Source organism: Rattus norvegicus, chromosome 1, assembly GCF_036323735.1.
Source record: "Rattus norvegicus strain BN/NHsdMcwi chromosome 1, GRCr8, whole genome shotgun sequence".
NCBI classification, from domain to species: domain Eukaryota; kingdom Metazoa; phylum Chordata; class Mammalia; order Rodentia; family Muridae; genus Rattus; species Rattus norvegicus.
In genome coordinates, this window is record NC_086019.1 from 176,342,984 (window position 1) to 176,360,147 (window position 17,164).

The 17,164-nt window shown below is 45.5% G+C and overlaps 1 protein-coding gene and 1 long non-coding RNA gene across 10 annotated transcripts in view; one reads left to right on the top strand and one right to left on the bottom strand.

Moving 5' to 3' along the window:
- The window catches only part of Tead1 (TEA domain transcription factor 1), a 217,948-nt gene that overhangs the window by 115,809 nt on the left and 84,975 nt on the right, over window positions 1–17,164 (top strand). The window lies entirely within an intron of this gene.
- Window positions 5,441–7,791, bottom strand: LOC120099908 (uncharacterized). Its single transcript, XR_005499383.2, has 2 exons — window positions 7,702–7,791; window positions 5,441–6,871 (listed from the first exon to the last, which is right to left on the bottom strand). It is a non-coding gene; the product is annotated as an uncharacterized LOC120099908 (long non-coding RNA).

Consider the following 17,164-nt stretch of genomic DNA (forward strand, 5'->3'; position numbering starts at 1 on the left):
CCATTGGGTTAGTTTTACAGCATTGGACTTAATGCATCAAGACGGCCCCCCCCCCCCCCCCCCCCCGACAAGGAAATGGCTTGCTTTTACTGCTTCTTGAATGCTAACACATTCTTCTTGCTCTGATGGGAGTTTCTTGAGGGGAGTGATAGCTTCTCACCCTTACTGTTACTAAAGGACCCAGTGAGCCAGTCTTTGGGCGCTCAGCCCCGTGTAGTCAGAGAAGGGGGTGAATCGGCTGAGGGGTCATGATGACAGCTTATGAAGGGTGCTGTATGCCACCCCATTTAAAATCCTTCATCAGTGCAGAGCCATGGGACAAAGGTCTTAAAAGGAAAAGTGTGATGTGGATGGGTCATGGCCCAGTTTGAATACCGAATGCTCAAGGCTCTTGCCTTACAATAATTTCCTTCAGTCCCCCAGACCCCGTTGCTGTCAGGGAGGGAGAGCAGGCTCTTCATGGAACCCTTATGGCTCTATGTCACCCCCACTCTGTTCACCCGCAGGCCATCTAGAGCTCTGGTTTAATAGCACTTTGTCTTGTGAGAAGAAAGACACAGTTGTATGTCCTTCCCTCTTATCCCACTCCCAAAGCGTCTTCCTTCTCACCCAAACCATGATCTCAGAGGTTTACAAGTCAGACATGTCACGGAACTGTTTGGAAGCAGTTGTCTCCATTAGCGATGAGATCGCAGCACCCTAAAAGAGGGCTTTGGAGTTGGAACTTATAGGGCTATTAGACATGCTTGGCTTGAGAGGGGAAGTGCAATTACAGGAAGACTCAGGACACAAAGTAGTGACTGTTCACAGTCAAGGCTGCTCTTCCAGGGGGCCAGGGCTAGACGGGTGAGGACCCTTGGTTTGTTTGGGCTATGGGAACGTGAGTGCTGTCTTCCCAGATTAACTCTATTCCTTATCATCATATTTCATTGTGCTGTGGATGTACACATATGAACTTAAATAAATCTAAGCAGTTTCAAGCTGGTAAGAATCATATTGTAAATCAGGTGGGATCAGGAAGTATAGTGTCTAGTGTATACAATTCTAGCTGCTTCTCTTTCAGACATTGGCTGTTGGCAGAGGAAGGACTGAAGGAGAGGGAGCATGTGCAGCCCTTGTTGTGTGTGCCCCATTCTTTCCCACCTGGCTTGTTTTGCCCCTACCCTTGGCATTGAGGAAACAGTGGTACAAATGGTCATCTGTGTACAGGGTTCTTCAAACACCTACAGAATTACTAAGGAAAAAGAGCTTGTAACAATTTACCTTGTATTTACACAATACTAGGCATTCTGAGTGATCTAAGGGCCATTTAAAGTGTATAAGGAATTTTCAGATTGCACACACACACACACACACACACACACACACACACACACACACACGACAGCATTCTGCAGAAGAAATGTTAGCATTCAGATTGTGGTATCTCTGGTACTCCTGGAACTGGATTTGAACCTAGGCATTCTGGTTTCTGACCCCTCCCCATATATGCAAGGTGTAATTCCCCCACCTGATGCATTCCCATTCGTTTGACAACCTGTAAAACGTGATGTCACCACAAGAGGAACACTTTTTCCCAGTGTGTACTCAGATTGCCCCTCTGCTTTTTTTTTTTTACCTTCCATTTTTGGTGTGTGTGCCCGTAAGCACATGCATGGGAGGCCAGAGGCAAGATATGGATGGGTTGTCCTCTGTTGCTGTCTGCCTTACTGCCTCAAGATAGAACTTTTGGCTAGACCAGTGAGCCCCCAGGATCCACCAGCCTCCACTCCCTGATGTGTGGTTATAGGCATGCCCAGCTTTTTACATGGGCCTCAGGCACTCAGATTCAGGTTCCTATGTGTGTAGGGCAAGTGCTTACTGAGCCACCTGCCCAGCTTCCATGTGGAGTCTTAACTATGATGAGCACAGAGGGGAGTAGCTAGAGAGCCATAATGCCTTTCTTTTCCGAGACCATGCCTTGTGTTCTCCAATCTCAGCAGCCACAGGGCAGAAGCCTAAGAAATGTCTTTTCTCTGCTATGCACCTTGGAGAAAGGGGTACGTGGAGCAACTTGAGTTTCAGGAGCACCCTGGTTCTGTTATCAGTATGGCTGCACAGACGAGATTAGCATCCGTATTAGTAACACCCAGCCTGGAGAACCCTGCAATTATCTCATGATTTTATCTAATGACTGCTCCTTTCAAAGCTTATTGGGGTAATCTTCCAAGCATGCCTGATTATATGTTGTACAGACAAGTGAGCTGAAAAAGCTCTTCAGGACCTAGCCTGGGTTTAATTTTCAGTTTTCGAATTTCAAGGCAACATTTTTAGTAGGTAATGGTCCAGTGATTTTTTTTAAAGACTATATGTCAGGGTTTTTTTTTCTCATTTGAAATTTCCACCCCCTTAGCATACCTCACCTGTGGCAGTAATAACTGGAGAGCTGCTCCGTCGGTTATCCCTGTCTTCCTCACCAGTGAATGTCTCTGAGCTTTTTAGAAATTTTAATATGTTTTTACTAAATGTGTAGTAATGTTTTGCCTTCACCACATGCCTGCCTGTTAGATCTGCTGGAGCTGGAGTTACAGAAAGTGAGCCACCATATTGATACTGGGAGTTGAACACAGGTCCTCTGGAAGAGCAGCTAGTGTTCTCTTAATCTCTGAGCCTCTTTAGCAACTAAGGGCAAATAAAGCCTTTGAGCACTTGGTGGTGGAGGTGGTGGGGCTCGGAAAGTACTGTGTCACTGGAGCAAGTTACTAGGTCTCTTGAGCCTGGAAGATGTTTCCATCTCTTAGACCAGGCCTACTTTGAAAGGCCATGTATGAAACTGTTGTGGAAGCCATTTGGAAGTAATCTGTAAAACAGGCCAGAGACACACTTCCCTGACAGCTGCCTGCTGGAGTGCTGGGGATCTCTTAAGTGACCCTGATTGGTCACAGAACTTCCCCATTCAGAGGAGCTTTCTGTAGTGGGGACCTTTGTAAGTGATGGGTTCCCATAGCAGGCACGCATGTTCTGGACAATGTATTCTTCCTCCTAAACCATTGGGGATGGCATTAGTGTTTCCTGGCAATATGCTTCCAGAGAGAGGGAAGATGGGACATTCCTGGACCCTGGTTGTATCCCTGGCACTGGCTTTGGTGCTGCAGTGACAGTCATTGGGAGTGGATGGGGTGAGAAGCTAAGGAATGACTGCCTGTAGAACACAGTGGGTTTGTTCATGGAGGAGCAGGTGGCTCTTGAGAAGTCGGAGACTTTCCACCACACCCAGGGAGCACAGAACAGGGTGGGTGATAATGATTCCTCAGTTTTCCAAGGCCCTGTGAAGTGTGAGCTCCCATAAACTGGAGAAGGAAGCCGTAGAGTTCTGTTCCTGTTTCCAGCTTCTAAAGACCTTCACCTTTCCTCCTAAGGGACCATTTATTTACATCCCTATTATTTTCTACCGGATCCTTGGCTGCAGTGTCTGGTTCGTTTGTTCATTCTTGTGTTTCTGTCTCGGATTTATTCCACTGTACAATAGAACGTATGGCCCTAAGATACATGCACACACTGGGGGTTTGGGTTTCTAAGTGTGGAAGGTATCCAGCTGCAGTGAGCAGCTTGTCTAGCGTGTAAATAGTGGTTGTCTGTGCAGGGAGGGAGTCTGAGTGTGTCAGAGTCGGAGTGAAGCCAGCAGTCACATCTGAACATGCCCTCGCTGGGCCATCTAGACTTTGGCCTTTTTGAGAGGGGAAAAAGTCTCTGGAACCAGTTTGTTCTTTCAAGCAGTTTTTGATGCTGTCTGATGGCTGCTGTTTCCATCCTAGAATCCAGTTTTGTTTTGTTTTAAATTCTGGCTGTTGGGTAAGTTGCAGACTGTGGTGTAGAAGCTGCTAAGTGAGGGGTGTCCTGCTGGATGTTCCTTGCTCTCCCGACCCTTCGGACTCACTCCCGGTTGGCTCATAGGGTAGTGGGAAAGATGCCTCCTCTGCAAACCCAGTCCTGGACACCCACATGTGTGGACAGCAGAGACTGTGCTTGGGGCCCCATTTCTGTTTTTATAGGACTAGTCCATCTTGGACCTTGTTGGAGAACCTGTGGGTAGCAGGCCTATTCTCAGTTCGCAGCTGCCCTGGCCTGTGAGATGCTCAGTTTTTTCATGTACTTATTTGTTAGATTCTTGTTAAAGTTAGAACATGCCTTTATTTTTTTAAGTTTTTAAATATATTTTTCATTTGTGGGGTGCTCAGGGTCATCAGTATAAGAAACTTTATCCAGTTCTCTAGAGAAATACTTGGGTAGCTGACTACATGCAGGTGGTGGTGGTGGTGGTGGTGGTGGTGGTGATGGTGATGGTGATGATGATGGCAGCTTCCGCCTAGATCCTGGAACACAAAGTGCTAACGTCCTCTCTTGGTACTTTTCACCAAAATGACACTGCAGACTCAGAAATTATGGTTCTCCAGATTATAAAGAAGTGACACTGTTCTTATTTCTTGATAAGTTGGGCTGGTATTGAGAAGTCCTGAGAAATGTAGACAGACAGACAGGAGCCAACCGGGAGTGAGTCCGAAGGGTCGGGAGAGCAAGGAACATCCAGCAGGACACCCCTCACTTAGCAGCTTCTACACCACAGTCTGCAACTTACCCAACAGCCAGAATTTAAAACAAAACAAAACTGGATTCTAGGATGGAAACAGCAGCCATCAGACAGCATCAAAAACTGCTTGAAAGAACAAACTGGTTCCAGAGACTTTTTCCCCTCTCAAAAAGGCCAAAGTCTAGATGGCCCAGCGAGGGCATGTTCAGATGTGACTGCTGGCTTCACTCCGACTCTGACACCCCCCCCCCCCCCACACACACACACACACAATTCTGCTCAAAGAATAAGTTTGGTTTTTTGTTTGCTTGGTTTTTGAAGCAGAGTTTCTCTGTGTGGCGCCGCCTACAGCTTTCTCTGTAGCGCAAGCTGACCTCAAACTCAGATGTCACCGGCCTCCACCTCCTCTGCTCTGGGAGTAAAGGTGTGGGTCACCAGTGCCTGGAAGAACAGACTCTTATGAATAAATTTAATGAAGTAAGTATGAGATGTCAACAGTGAAAGGAGTCGAGCTTTGTGGCTGGGGGGAGATGCAACCAAACAGATCTGTTCGATTCTCATGGAGTGTAAGACCCAATATGACTGATTCTCCCCAAATTGACTAAGATGCAGTTTGAGCTTTAGAAAGATCCAAACATTTTTGTTTCCTTAAGGTGAAGCTGGCAGCCATTTCCCAAATCACCATATAAAGCAGAGGACCCAAGATAGCATGATTTGGAAAAGGCTTAGAAAACATAAACATTCATTTCAAAACAGCACACAACTATAACGATAGGCCATGTGTGTTAGTGGTGTAAGTCTAGATAGTTGAGCAGAGATGAGAGTGCAAAAATTAAGCCATTATTCATTCTTGCTACAAAGGAGCCAATGCAATTCAGAAGTTGTAGAGTTTAATTCAGTAGTCTTTACAAACACTGCTAGGAAATTGGATCACCATACGCACAAAGATAATTTTATAACCTTATCTTACATTTCATATATACAGAATGTAGTTAAAAACAGAGTTGTAGGGCTAAGTAGGACAGTTGGCCACACCCCCTGAGCGAGTGAGTATGTATGTATGTGTGCATGCATGTATGTATTGTATGTATGAATGAATGTATGTGTGAATTATTGGAGCTATCTGGGCTATTCTAGACTTCTGTCATACATTTTTTAAGTACACAAAGCCTTGGTGGAGAAAATACTTGCAGAAGAACTTGAAATTAAAGCAGGTGGGCATTATATGTTGGATTACATTTTTTTTCTGTTCTCTGTGAACTCCCAGAGTATGGGGATCCGTAGTATCTCTGGTTCTTTGGCAAAGAACAGTATATGTGTGATTTTCAAGACATTATGAATGTGAATTGGACACAGCCCAAACAAACAAGCGATCGAGATGGGATAAAAATTAGCATGGGTTCAGAGCGTGTTTCCCTTCTCAACTGCTCAAACTTGAGGCTCATCACTTGATGTCATACAAGAGAGATAAAGAAATTATTTTTCCTGTAGGGCTGCTCTGAGCATGAACTGGAAGAAAATTTGTTTAAAGGGTTAGTGCTGGACCTGGCAGATAAAAACCCATTATTCTTACTGCCAAGCAGTTGGTGTTCAGGTTTCCTGGGGTCATACCCTAGAGGTTCCTGATTCAGGTCCCAGCTCCTCAGTGTTTCCTTATAGAATGCACTTCGAAGTCTGAAGCAAGGTCTCCTGTCACTGCAGGCGGAATTTCCTTTGGGCTGTAGCTATCCCCATAGCTTAAATTCATAGAGTAACTAAAGCCCAGGAGGGAGTTCTTCTCAACTCTGTCTCCAAGAATCCCCTTGGTGGGGCTGGGAGGTACCATTCAACTGATCTCTTGTTATTGTTTTGCTGGCTGCGAACCTTCTGGGTAGAACCCAGTGGAGTTTCTTGCGGAAGAATTAAGTGAGTCGAATAATAACACTTAATTATCTCCAGTGACATCTGCCTTACCTGGCCTTGTCACTCAGCCTGTATAGTCTCACTTCAACTAGCATGCGAGTTCTCAGCGGGGGAACTGCACCTTCCGATTGTCTGTCTGCATCTCTTGCTTAGCAAGGGGCCTCTGCCTGGCATTTCCTGAGTATCACAGATGAAGTAATAGGCTCACATCTGTGTTAAATTCAGAGGCTTAAAAATCTCTTCTGTGTGCTTTCCATGATGCTGGAGCAGGATGGTGTGAGGGAAAAGGAAAGCCCTTGTAAACGAGGAACTTGGTGACATTGTTCTTCAGGGAGGGTGGAGATTGGAACTTGGATCTGCAAACTCTGGGTCCTGAGGAACACTTGCAGCTTCTTCTGGAGGCTATAGGAGGCACCAGAAGGGTGAAGATTACCCACTTCCATGCTTAGTGAGAGGAAGACAGATCCTAGGCCCCATTTCTCTGAGCCCTGGATAAACTTCCCTGGCCTTGCTATTTTGTTGTCATGGTGACTCATGATGACGTGGATAAATGCTTTGGTCCCTTCCCCCCATTTGTCACAGGCTGTTATATTCCTAGCCAGTAAAGCAATGTAAAAATGACCCTTCCCAGTCAAGGAAAGTGGCGGCTGGTGAAACCTGAGGAGAACTATGTTCCAGAAGGAGAGGTGGCCACAGTAGGGTATGAAGCTCATTTGACTGAAGAGTATGTCTACCTCCTTCAGGGTTGTCAGTAAAAACCCAGCCTTGGCCCTCTGTGTCTCCTGCCTGTGTTGATGCTGGGTGTCTTCCTTATTGGATCTCTGACCTTATTTTCTGAGACAGGGTGGGTGTCACATAGGGCCTAGAGCCCACCATTTCAGTTAGACTGGCTGGCCAGTGAGCCCTGGGTGTCCTGTCTCTTAGTTCTGGGATCTAGGCCTCACTCCCACAGGTTAAGTGCTGTGACTGAACTAGGGCCCTTCTTTCTGCCCAAACCATTCCCCTAACCTCCCAGCTTGACTCTTGAGGGCAAAAGGTGCCATTGCGCCAGGGTCACCCCAGGGATGGAGACCTGTTCCTGGCAGACACTTGACTCACAAGGGCGCTAATTATTCCTGCTTCCTCCAGCGGCTCCTCAAACAATCATCCCGCTTGTGTAGTGCACAGTGTGCAGTTGGACAGTCGGGCCTTTTTGTTTAACTGTGTGTTCATATTGTTCTCTATGTACTTACTTTATAGCTTATGCAGCAGACATTCCCGGTCAATTAGCTTCTTGTCCTGCAAACTGGGCGCTGCTGGGCTCCTTCCTTCCTATGTTGTGTGGGTTGGTTTCAAGTTACAGGGTTTTTATTGGCTGAACCCTGGTTTCCAAAGCCTGGTATTTATGAGCTGAATTTCTTAAAGGCATAGTTTTCCTTTTTTTACGAGTTTCAATGCCTAGCACATTTAATCAACAGCAACAAGGACGGAAGTAGGAGAAATATGAGGTGTATGTGGAAGTGTGTGTGTGCTTTAAAAGAAACATACATTAGTAAAAATTTGAAGTGAAAGATAGGAAGTTGGCTCAATGGATATAACTCTACCTCTCACTCCCAGCCCCATTAAAGACAAAGTCTCATCCTGGCTGGCCTGGAGCTCCTTTTGTAGACCAGGCTCACCTCAAAACTCCACAGAATGGAGAATAATCAAGGAAGACATACAGCATTTGGGTCTCCATACACATGTACCCACATACATGCAGGCATGTGTACATGCAAAACACACACACACACACACCCCAAGTGAATAGTTCTTACCCCCCCCCCCCTCCCTCATTGGTGTCAGTCCAGGCAACCGTCTTGGTTTTCATTTTTCCCTATTCACCCCACAGCCATCTCCTCTTTGGTAGGTAGGGCTCCTGCCTTTTCATCTTGGGTTTTTGGAGCCTGCCTCAAATACTTGGGAACAAGTGGGAGTAGAATGAGCTGCTTAAATTCTGTCTGTATATTGTAGGCACCAACCAGTTGTACCATGATGATAGTGTTATGGGATGTACGCAGCGTGGCGTCACTGTAAAAGTTTATATTGCTGTTTAAATATTGGAAAGTAAAATTTACACACACACACCCCACTTTCCCGGTCGTTTGCTTGTTTGTTTGTTTGTTTGTTTTGACACAGTCTGGTGGAGCTCATGTAGCGGATACTGGTCTTGAACTCCCTCCTGCTCCTGTCTTTACCTCCCAAGTGTTGAGATTGCAGGTGTGCACCACCATGCCCACACCATGCCCAGCTCCCTCTGATCCCTCAAGCCTTTACTTAGATAATACTGGTGAGCATGTCCTGATGGCTTCCCAACCTGAAACACAGCAGACAACATTTACCCTGGTCTATTTTGATCCAGAATACCCCAAGTTTCTACATGATAGTCTTGGCTATACCCTTGACTTCCCGCAGTTTCTCATGGTACTCAGCCCAGAATCTGTGAGAATGTAGGAGTTACTCATCCCAGCATCTCCTTCCTAGCTCCTTGAGTTTGTCTTACCCAGTTCACTGGGGCCTGCCCTGGACCTGGAAGGTGAGTCATAAATGCCAACTGTGATTGGAACATAAGGCGTTTCTCATCCCAGTGCCTTTGTGCTGAGAGTTAGTTCTTATTCTAGCTGATTTTTGCATATGAATTAGTAATGTTCCTACTGATGCCCTTCTAGATTATCCCTTTATCCTTGTGTTCATTGAGTTCTGTTGTTGCACGAGAAATGATGAAGTATGAACATGAGGTCTGCAGCCCCTACCACCCCTTGATAGACAGGATTCACAATGTACAAAACACTGGCATCAGCGTATTCCAGTACTACCCTACCCTGGAGTCTGCACCTGCTTGTTCTTACATAATTCCTGAGATGGGAACATAACATATGTTGTTATCATCAGACTGCAGAGACTATTTCCAGGTCTCTGAACCACTCAGTATGACATCCAAGGGCTTTTAATGGACACTTTGGATGAGGGAGAGGTTTGCTGGTTGGGTTTGTGAAGCTGAGTCTTGAGAATGAGCGTTAAAGAGGGCTCGACACAGGAACATAGAGTCCAGGGAGTCACCAGGAGAGGATGGGCAAAAGCCCCTGTACTTTGGCAATCAGGAGATTATCCTTGGAAATTGAACAGAGCCCCAGTGAATGATGTCCTGGTTGAGGGGGAGAGAGATGAGCTAAAGAATGAGAGTTCTGGGGGTTGGGGATTTAGCTCAGTGGTAGAGCGCTTGCCTAGGAAGCGCAAGGCCCTGGGTTCGGTCCCCAGCTCCGGGAAAAAGAACAACAACAACAAAAAAATGAGAGTTCTGGGAACCTACGGATAGGATCCCTCACTGTAAATGAGGGCTAGCCTGTGGGAAGGAGCAGCTAGTGGATAGGCAATGTGACCTGCAGGTGGGGAGCCCTAGGTATGTCTGAGGGGACTTGGCTCACTCTTTACAGTTTCCTGCAAATTCTAGTGCTTATTTCACCAACAACTTTAGTAGATTCTGGTTTTTTATTTCTTTTTCAAGACGGGGTTTCTCTATTGTAGTCCTGGAATTTGCTCTGTGGGCCAGGCTGGCCTCGAACTCAGGGATCTGTCCCTGCCTCCCGAGTGCTGGGATTAAAGATGTGCATCACCATCGCCCCAGCCTTTTAATATCTAAACCTGTGGACAAGTTGGTATTGCTCACCTTCTTATCTCTTAGTTTATGTTGTATTTTTGTGTTTTCAGGAAGTAAGTAAGGTAGCTTCTCCCTGATGGTCTTGGCTGCCCTACTGGGTGCCTTGCTGCTGGCCTGCAGTGTTGATAACACAGCCATTCTGGGCTTTGTAAGGACTCAAGGCTGGGGCTTGGTCTCCCCTCATCCTCAGAGATCAGGGAGTGATGCATCAGGTCCCAGAGCCTTGGCCCAGGGGACAGTGCTGGTCTCTCGCCACTGACTGAACCCTTTGTGTTAGGTACCTGCTGCTTATGTGATTTAATAAAGCCAGCCTGCATCGTGTTCTTTGAAATGAAACATATATAAGAGGTGTTGTGGCCAGCTCAAAGAGAAACCCACCTAGCTGGCATGGGCAGAGTGTGCAGTACACATCCCACTCACCCACTGGGTCTCTCTTCTTCTCTCTTCTATTGTTGGCAGAGCTCCAGCTTTGCCAGACCCCTGTGTCAGTTGCAGGGCACAGTGCTATGAGAGGAAGCTGATGGCTTCCCTTCTCCCTCATGTGGGTCTTTCTCTGACATCTCTGATAGCACTCTCCCTCTTTTTTCTTGGCCCAGACTTGCCTTGAACTTGCAATAGAACTGAGGATAGTCTCTCTTGATCCGTAATCCTTAAGCCTCTATCTGTCGAGAGGTGGGTGTCAGACAGGTATGTGCCTAGTTTGTGCAGTGTGAGGACTAGAACCCAGGGCCTTGGCCTATGGAGAGCTAGCCCTTCCTTGTCCTTTCCAGCTGAAAGCTTCCTCCTGCCGGAATTCCCCCAGTGCAGGCCTCTGGTCTGACATCTGCTTTGTTTACTGTTAATTGGCCTATACTCCCCTCTCACCCTCTGGGCGGATGCTCTACCTCATTATCCTCCTGTCTCTGAGATCTTGCTCCAGCATAGTCATGAAATCCTTGTTTGGATTAGTTTTTGTTTATAGAGTTTGTAGAGAGCTATCTTCCCCCATAGAAAAATTATGATAGTCTAAATTTCTAAATTTCGCTTATTAATACTTTCACCGGTACTTTGAAATAGATAATTAAATCGAATGTAACCTTTGCACCTTTAAATTGATATGCCAGGCAGGAGCTTTCCTGTCCTCAACAGGTCTGCAGCATAGCGGGAAGGGAGTGGCGGGACCAGGTAGATGCCCTTTCTCTTACTGTCTTTCCCTTGGAGCACACTGGCCCTATCTTTAGCCATTCCATTGTTGGCTCACAGAGATGTATTAGGTTGCAAATTTTTATTTGTTTATTCCAAACTTTCTTTAAATGTTCTGCACCTAAATACTTGTGTCCTTCAAAGATTATCCCTAAATTCAAAGCAAGCAAACATGAGAAGAGACATTGTCAGAGGTGGCTCAATTAAGATAGAAGTTCAGAGGCTGATGGGATGATGCAGTAGGTCCTTGTGCAGCCAAACTGGATGACTCGAGGCAGGTTCTGTCTGTCTGTCTGTCTGTCTGTCTGTCTGTCTGTCTGTCTGTCTATCTATCTCTGTGTGTGTGTGTGTGTGTGTGTGTGTGTGTGTGTCTGTCTGTCTGTCTGTCTATCTATCTATCTATCTATCTATCTATCTATCTATCTATCTATCTATCTATCTCCAACCAATATAATTAAAACTTTTTAAGAGTAAAAAAAGTTGGAAGCTGGAGAGATGGCTCAGTGGTTAAGGGCACTGGCTGCTCTTCCAGAGGTCCTGAGTTCAATTCCCAGCAACCATATGATGGCTCACAGCCATCTGTATTGGGATCTGATGCCTTCTTCTGATGTTCCTGAAGACAAACAATGTACTCATCTACATCAAATAGATAAATCTTAAAAAAAAAAAAAAGATGTTCATAAGTGTTATAGAAGATTGGGGAGAAAAGACTGATTCTAGAGATAGAAAAAGCAGAGGCGTTCCCAGAGCTCTGCTTCATCTCCACACTGTTGGTGAGACCGCTGACCACTTCACCTCTCTTGCTAGCTGGGCTGACATTTCCTTCTGCGTTTTGCACTAATCATTAATAACTATACTGTTGTCACAGCTCAAAACTTTCCCATTGACACTTCAATCATTCTGTAAAGATCTCAAATGTTCAACCTTTATGAAGCTAACCTTTTGTACTCTATTAAAATGTAAGAACCGCTTGATTCCCAGCAAATGCTCTGGCTACTGGATCATGAAAGCGTTAGCTTGTGCCAAGGGCATGAGGCAGTACACTTGTTCCCTTTTAACAAATAATAAGAAGTTTGACTTTTCATTTACACATCCTGCCAATTGCTAACAAGTTTCCATCTCGTTCAAACACCAGATTGATCCTAAGAAATTGAAAATATTGATTTAACCCTCCGCCTGGTTCCTACTGCAGGCACCTGCTAGTGCAGCCTTCGCACATCGCAATTGCTTGGCCGTAATTCCTCAGGGGACCACTAATAACTACCACATCTGTCTTTTCATCTTTCGAAATTATGCTAGCAGTTGTCCGAGTCAATTGTGATTCATTTGATAGTGCTCTCCTCCAAGACATACTGCAACCAAATAGACTTGCTCACCAGTAATATATCTGATGACATAGTTAGCTCTCGTTAATTGACAGAATGATTCAGGCTTTTATGGATGGCATTAATTGGTCCCTTGTGTCCATGCAATAATTGACCAGACAGAGGCAGCGGCATTAGCTCTCATCCAGCCAAGAGAGTTTGGAGAGGAGGTTAATGTAGTAAGGATGACAAAATGTCTGTATTTTTAATCAGGACTTTATCAATGAGTTGAAGAAAAGAAAAAAAGAGAGAGAGAAAGATTCAAGGGGGAATTCATATAGTCTTATTTATGAACATTACGTTCCAGCCTGCAGAGATGCAACCGAATGCAGCCTGGCCTTCTCCCTGGTCCTCAGGTGATCCTCTAGGATCTAATCTATGCAGGGCTGGATATTCCGTACCTGAATCAAGGTGACATAAGGGAGATCCTTAGTCAGCTGTTTGTGAAATTCGTCCTTAGGAACGTGACATCCAGAGCCTTTAAAATCTGAACATGTGGAATTTATCTTCAAGTCTCTTGCTGTGGAGGATATCCAGAATGTTCTATCAACTTCCTGAAACTCAGTTGTCTTCTGTCACCACTCTTCTAGGGAAACACTACCCCCACCTCACTATGATAGAGCTTTTTTTCTGTGTAAAATTGTGTCACAGTGGGGCTGGAGAGACGGACAGCTCAGCAGTCAAGACTGCTGGGTTCCTGGTGCCCACTTTGGGGATCTGGCACCGTCTCCTGCCCTTGACAGTCACCTGCACACACCCGTACATACACACATGCAAATGTTGAATACATCTTTTAAGAACAAAAATAAAACACTGTTTATAACTGTTATAGCTGTGTGGTTAATCCCGCTGCTTAATCATTCATATTCAAGGTACAGTCACACATGGCAATTTTAATTTATCCTGTTTTTCTTTTAACTTGGCATGGTCTTTGTCACAATAGCCATTCTTGATTCTCTGGTTTTTAAAGCCCCTGAGCCTCCACAGCGTTTTCTAAACCAAATCAGCAGGTCCTCCTTTGTGCTCACAGGATGGTTACTTGTTTCACAGAGAGTACCTGGAGCTCGCCTTGGGCAAGGGCTGTGTTTGAGGACATGACACATGTAATTATGTAAGGGCTTAATAAATGTTTTTTTCAATTGAGTTGCAATCATTACCTTTTGAGGAATGAGAATTTGAAGTTTAAGTCCAAGAAGGACAGCTTGGATCAAATTAGATATTATGAAATCCTCTGAGTAAATGGTTGGCCACCAGCCCTGGGACATTATTACAGTGTGGAGTAAAACCATTTGAGGTATGGGAGACAAGTCAGTGTCTCTGAGGAAAGGAGAGGACAAGATGAGGTATAAGTCAGAGCTGATTTTTTTTTTTCCTGATGATTGATAAGCTTAGACTGTTCACCCTATGCGTGCTATGGGTGTAGACTGTATGAGACAGGTATCCGTGGGCACTTGGCACTCAGCATGGGTAGCAGGATCTGATAGACCAGGCTAGCATCAGTTGATCAGCTGTGCTGTGGGGGAACACAGATCTCAGACTCTGCTTCCCCACCTGTCAGGTGGAAAGTGACGCACGCCCTGTGCCTCAAGTTGTTAAACAGTAGTGAAGAACTGATGGGCTGGGTGTTGAGTACCTCAGGGTACACGGCAGATTTTCCACACCACAAGTGCTTCTACTGATTAAACATAAGAGTCTTCATTGCAGTGAAGTTACATTTTTTAAAATTACATTTTACTTACTCTGTATGTGCACACTTGGGTGAATGCCACAGAATGTATTGGCTGTTGGAGGATAACTTTGGGGGTTTGTTTTTTCCTTCCAATCTTGTGGGACCTAGGGACTGAACTCAGGTTTTTGGACTTGGCTACAAGCACCTCTACCTCATTAGCTGAAGAGAACCATGATCTGTTTCCTGGTCCTCCTGTCTCCCCTTCCTGTGTGCTGGAACCACAGGTGTGTGCTGCTGTGTCTGTTCTGTGTGGTCCTGGGGATTGAGCCCAGGCCCTAGTGCATACTGGGCATGCTGTCTACTAACCTTGTTATGTCCCTACCTCCTTAAATCCTACCCCTAGTTGCCTGTGGCTCCCATTGCTTTCTTATCTAGGACCCAACAGTTGCACTGACTGTGGGAACCAGCAAACTGCTTTTCTGGGGTTTGTTTGTTTGTTTGAGTCAGGGTCTCAGACTATGGCCTTGCCGCTCCTGGAATTTTTCTTTTTAAAGATTTATTTATCATATATGAGTACACTGTTGCTGTCTTTAGACATATCAGAAGAGGGTATCAGATCTCATTACAGATGGTTGTGAGCCACCATGTGGTTGCCGGGAATTGAACTCAGGACCTCTGGAAGAGCAGTCAGTGCTCTTAACTGCTGAGCCATCTCTCCAGCCCTCTCCTGGAATTCTTACAGAGGGGGTAGCCTGGAATTCATGGAGATCGACCTCTTCTGCCTTCTGGGAGTTAATGGCACACACCATGACCTGCCAAACCTTGCTTTTCCTACTGGAAAACATGCACCCCTCTGTGTGACGGAATCTGAGGGGCACTGTTGCAAGGACGATGTAGCAACAGCAATGGCACTAAGTAGTGTTAGGCTAGACATTACTCCTCAGAGTGTTTTCATACTGGTATGAAATTCCATTTGTTCCTCAGTGAGATCTGAATGGTGAAATGAACAGGTGTGTATTAACCCAATGCTGTCATCCTATAGTGTGCGTCAGAGCGGTACCATATACCTCACCATAAAGCTATCAATCAAAAACCAAAACAGTTTCTTAAGCAAGTAGACAAAACCCCCAAAGTCTTGTGGCCTGCTCCTCTTACCTGTTGTTGGGTAATAAATGGGGTTTTGTAGTGTGACAGAGTTCAGCCAGAATGGGCTCCTTGGGAGTACAGGATGGGAGAATAGGTCCAAATGCAGAGAGGGCCTTTGGAGTCCAGCACACACTTGGGTTAGGGTATTTGGTACCTACCAAGAGGCAATCAGAAGGAAGTGACTGCCTTCCAAGTTTCCCTTATCCCCTCAGTGCTTGGAGCAGACATGCTTTCATGGCTCGGCCCTGCACTTGCAAGCTCATGAAGGTGATGTGAACCAGCTGCCAGTCAGGCTGTGTCGCCTGCCTGCCTGCCTGTGCGGTGCTGGGCTCACAAGCACGCTCCATCACATTGGCGTTTACCAGAAGCTAGGACTTGTACTCAGGTCTTCTCTGCTGAGCTCCCCAGCTGAGACGGTCTAGGTTTACTCTGGTAGTCCTTAGGCTGCCTCTCTGCCTTGACAATGGTTTGACAATCTCTTACCACATCTTGGACATGGCAGAGTAAAAGCTACGTTTGTCACAATAAGATCTGTTTCTTGGGGCTACAGAGATGCCACAGTGTTTAAGGGTAAGCAGTGCTCTTGCAGAAGCCCAGAGTTCAGGTCCCCAAACCCAGGTTAGGCGAATCACAATTGCCTGTTGACTCCAGCTCCAGGGGATCTGACTCTTCTGACTCTGATCATACATACTGCATTTACATACTCATATGAGCAGTGAATTACGAAGAATGAAAAGAGATCTCTAAAACAAAACAAAACAAACAAAGAAACCCCAACCCAGATCTATTTTCCCTTTGCAAAGTTAACCTTTGAAGGCATTGTATTATGAAATACAGTTTCCTTTAATCCAACTAACTCTTCGGTCTGTTTTTTTTATGTTTAGCAATTAATCAGAAGTTAATTAATGCTGAACATCCCGTAGTGACTCTTTCCCTCTAGCCAAGCAGCCACATATACCCTAGTGCAAAGGCAAACAGCTTAATTAACTTACCTCCAGCCACTGTCGGTCATCTGAAAATGAACCATTTATAATGTTCAGGCGTGCACGCCACTAGTCATTTTCAGATGTGCTTAGGGGTACAAGGAACCAACATGGCTATTTTCCCTCTTTCTTCTCTCCGCCTTCTCACTTGTTGATCTCAAATGCTTGGGAAGTGGAAGCAGGACATCAGAAGTTTAACTAAGAGGGAGATGACTAACTTGTCATACAAGTATGAGAACGGGATTTTGGATTCCTAGCGCAGGTATGTGCGGTGTTAGTCTGCCTGTGATCCCACAATTTTGGAGGCAGAGAGTAGCTATTTGTAATGCTAGAATTAATTTATAACCAGAAAATTGACCATTTAATTAGTCTAGCAAGCGGGGTAGCTAGATTAGTGGACACTGTGTGGTCTGAGGGCCCCAGTGCCAGCCTCTGGTTTTCACACCACATACATACACACTGAGACTCAAACCACACACATGTAAAGCACACATGTAAGCACACATACATAGACACACATCATACACACATAAGGCACACATTCTCACACATGCCACACACACTAAATACAGACACATGCTACAGACATGCAAAAGCAAAAGAGTATATGACCATTCTCAGACACAGAACGAGTTCGGCATTAGCCTAGGCTGTACAAAACCATCTCAACATGAC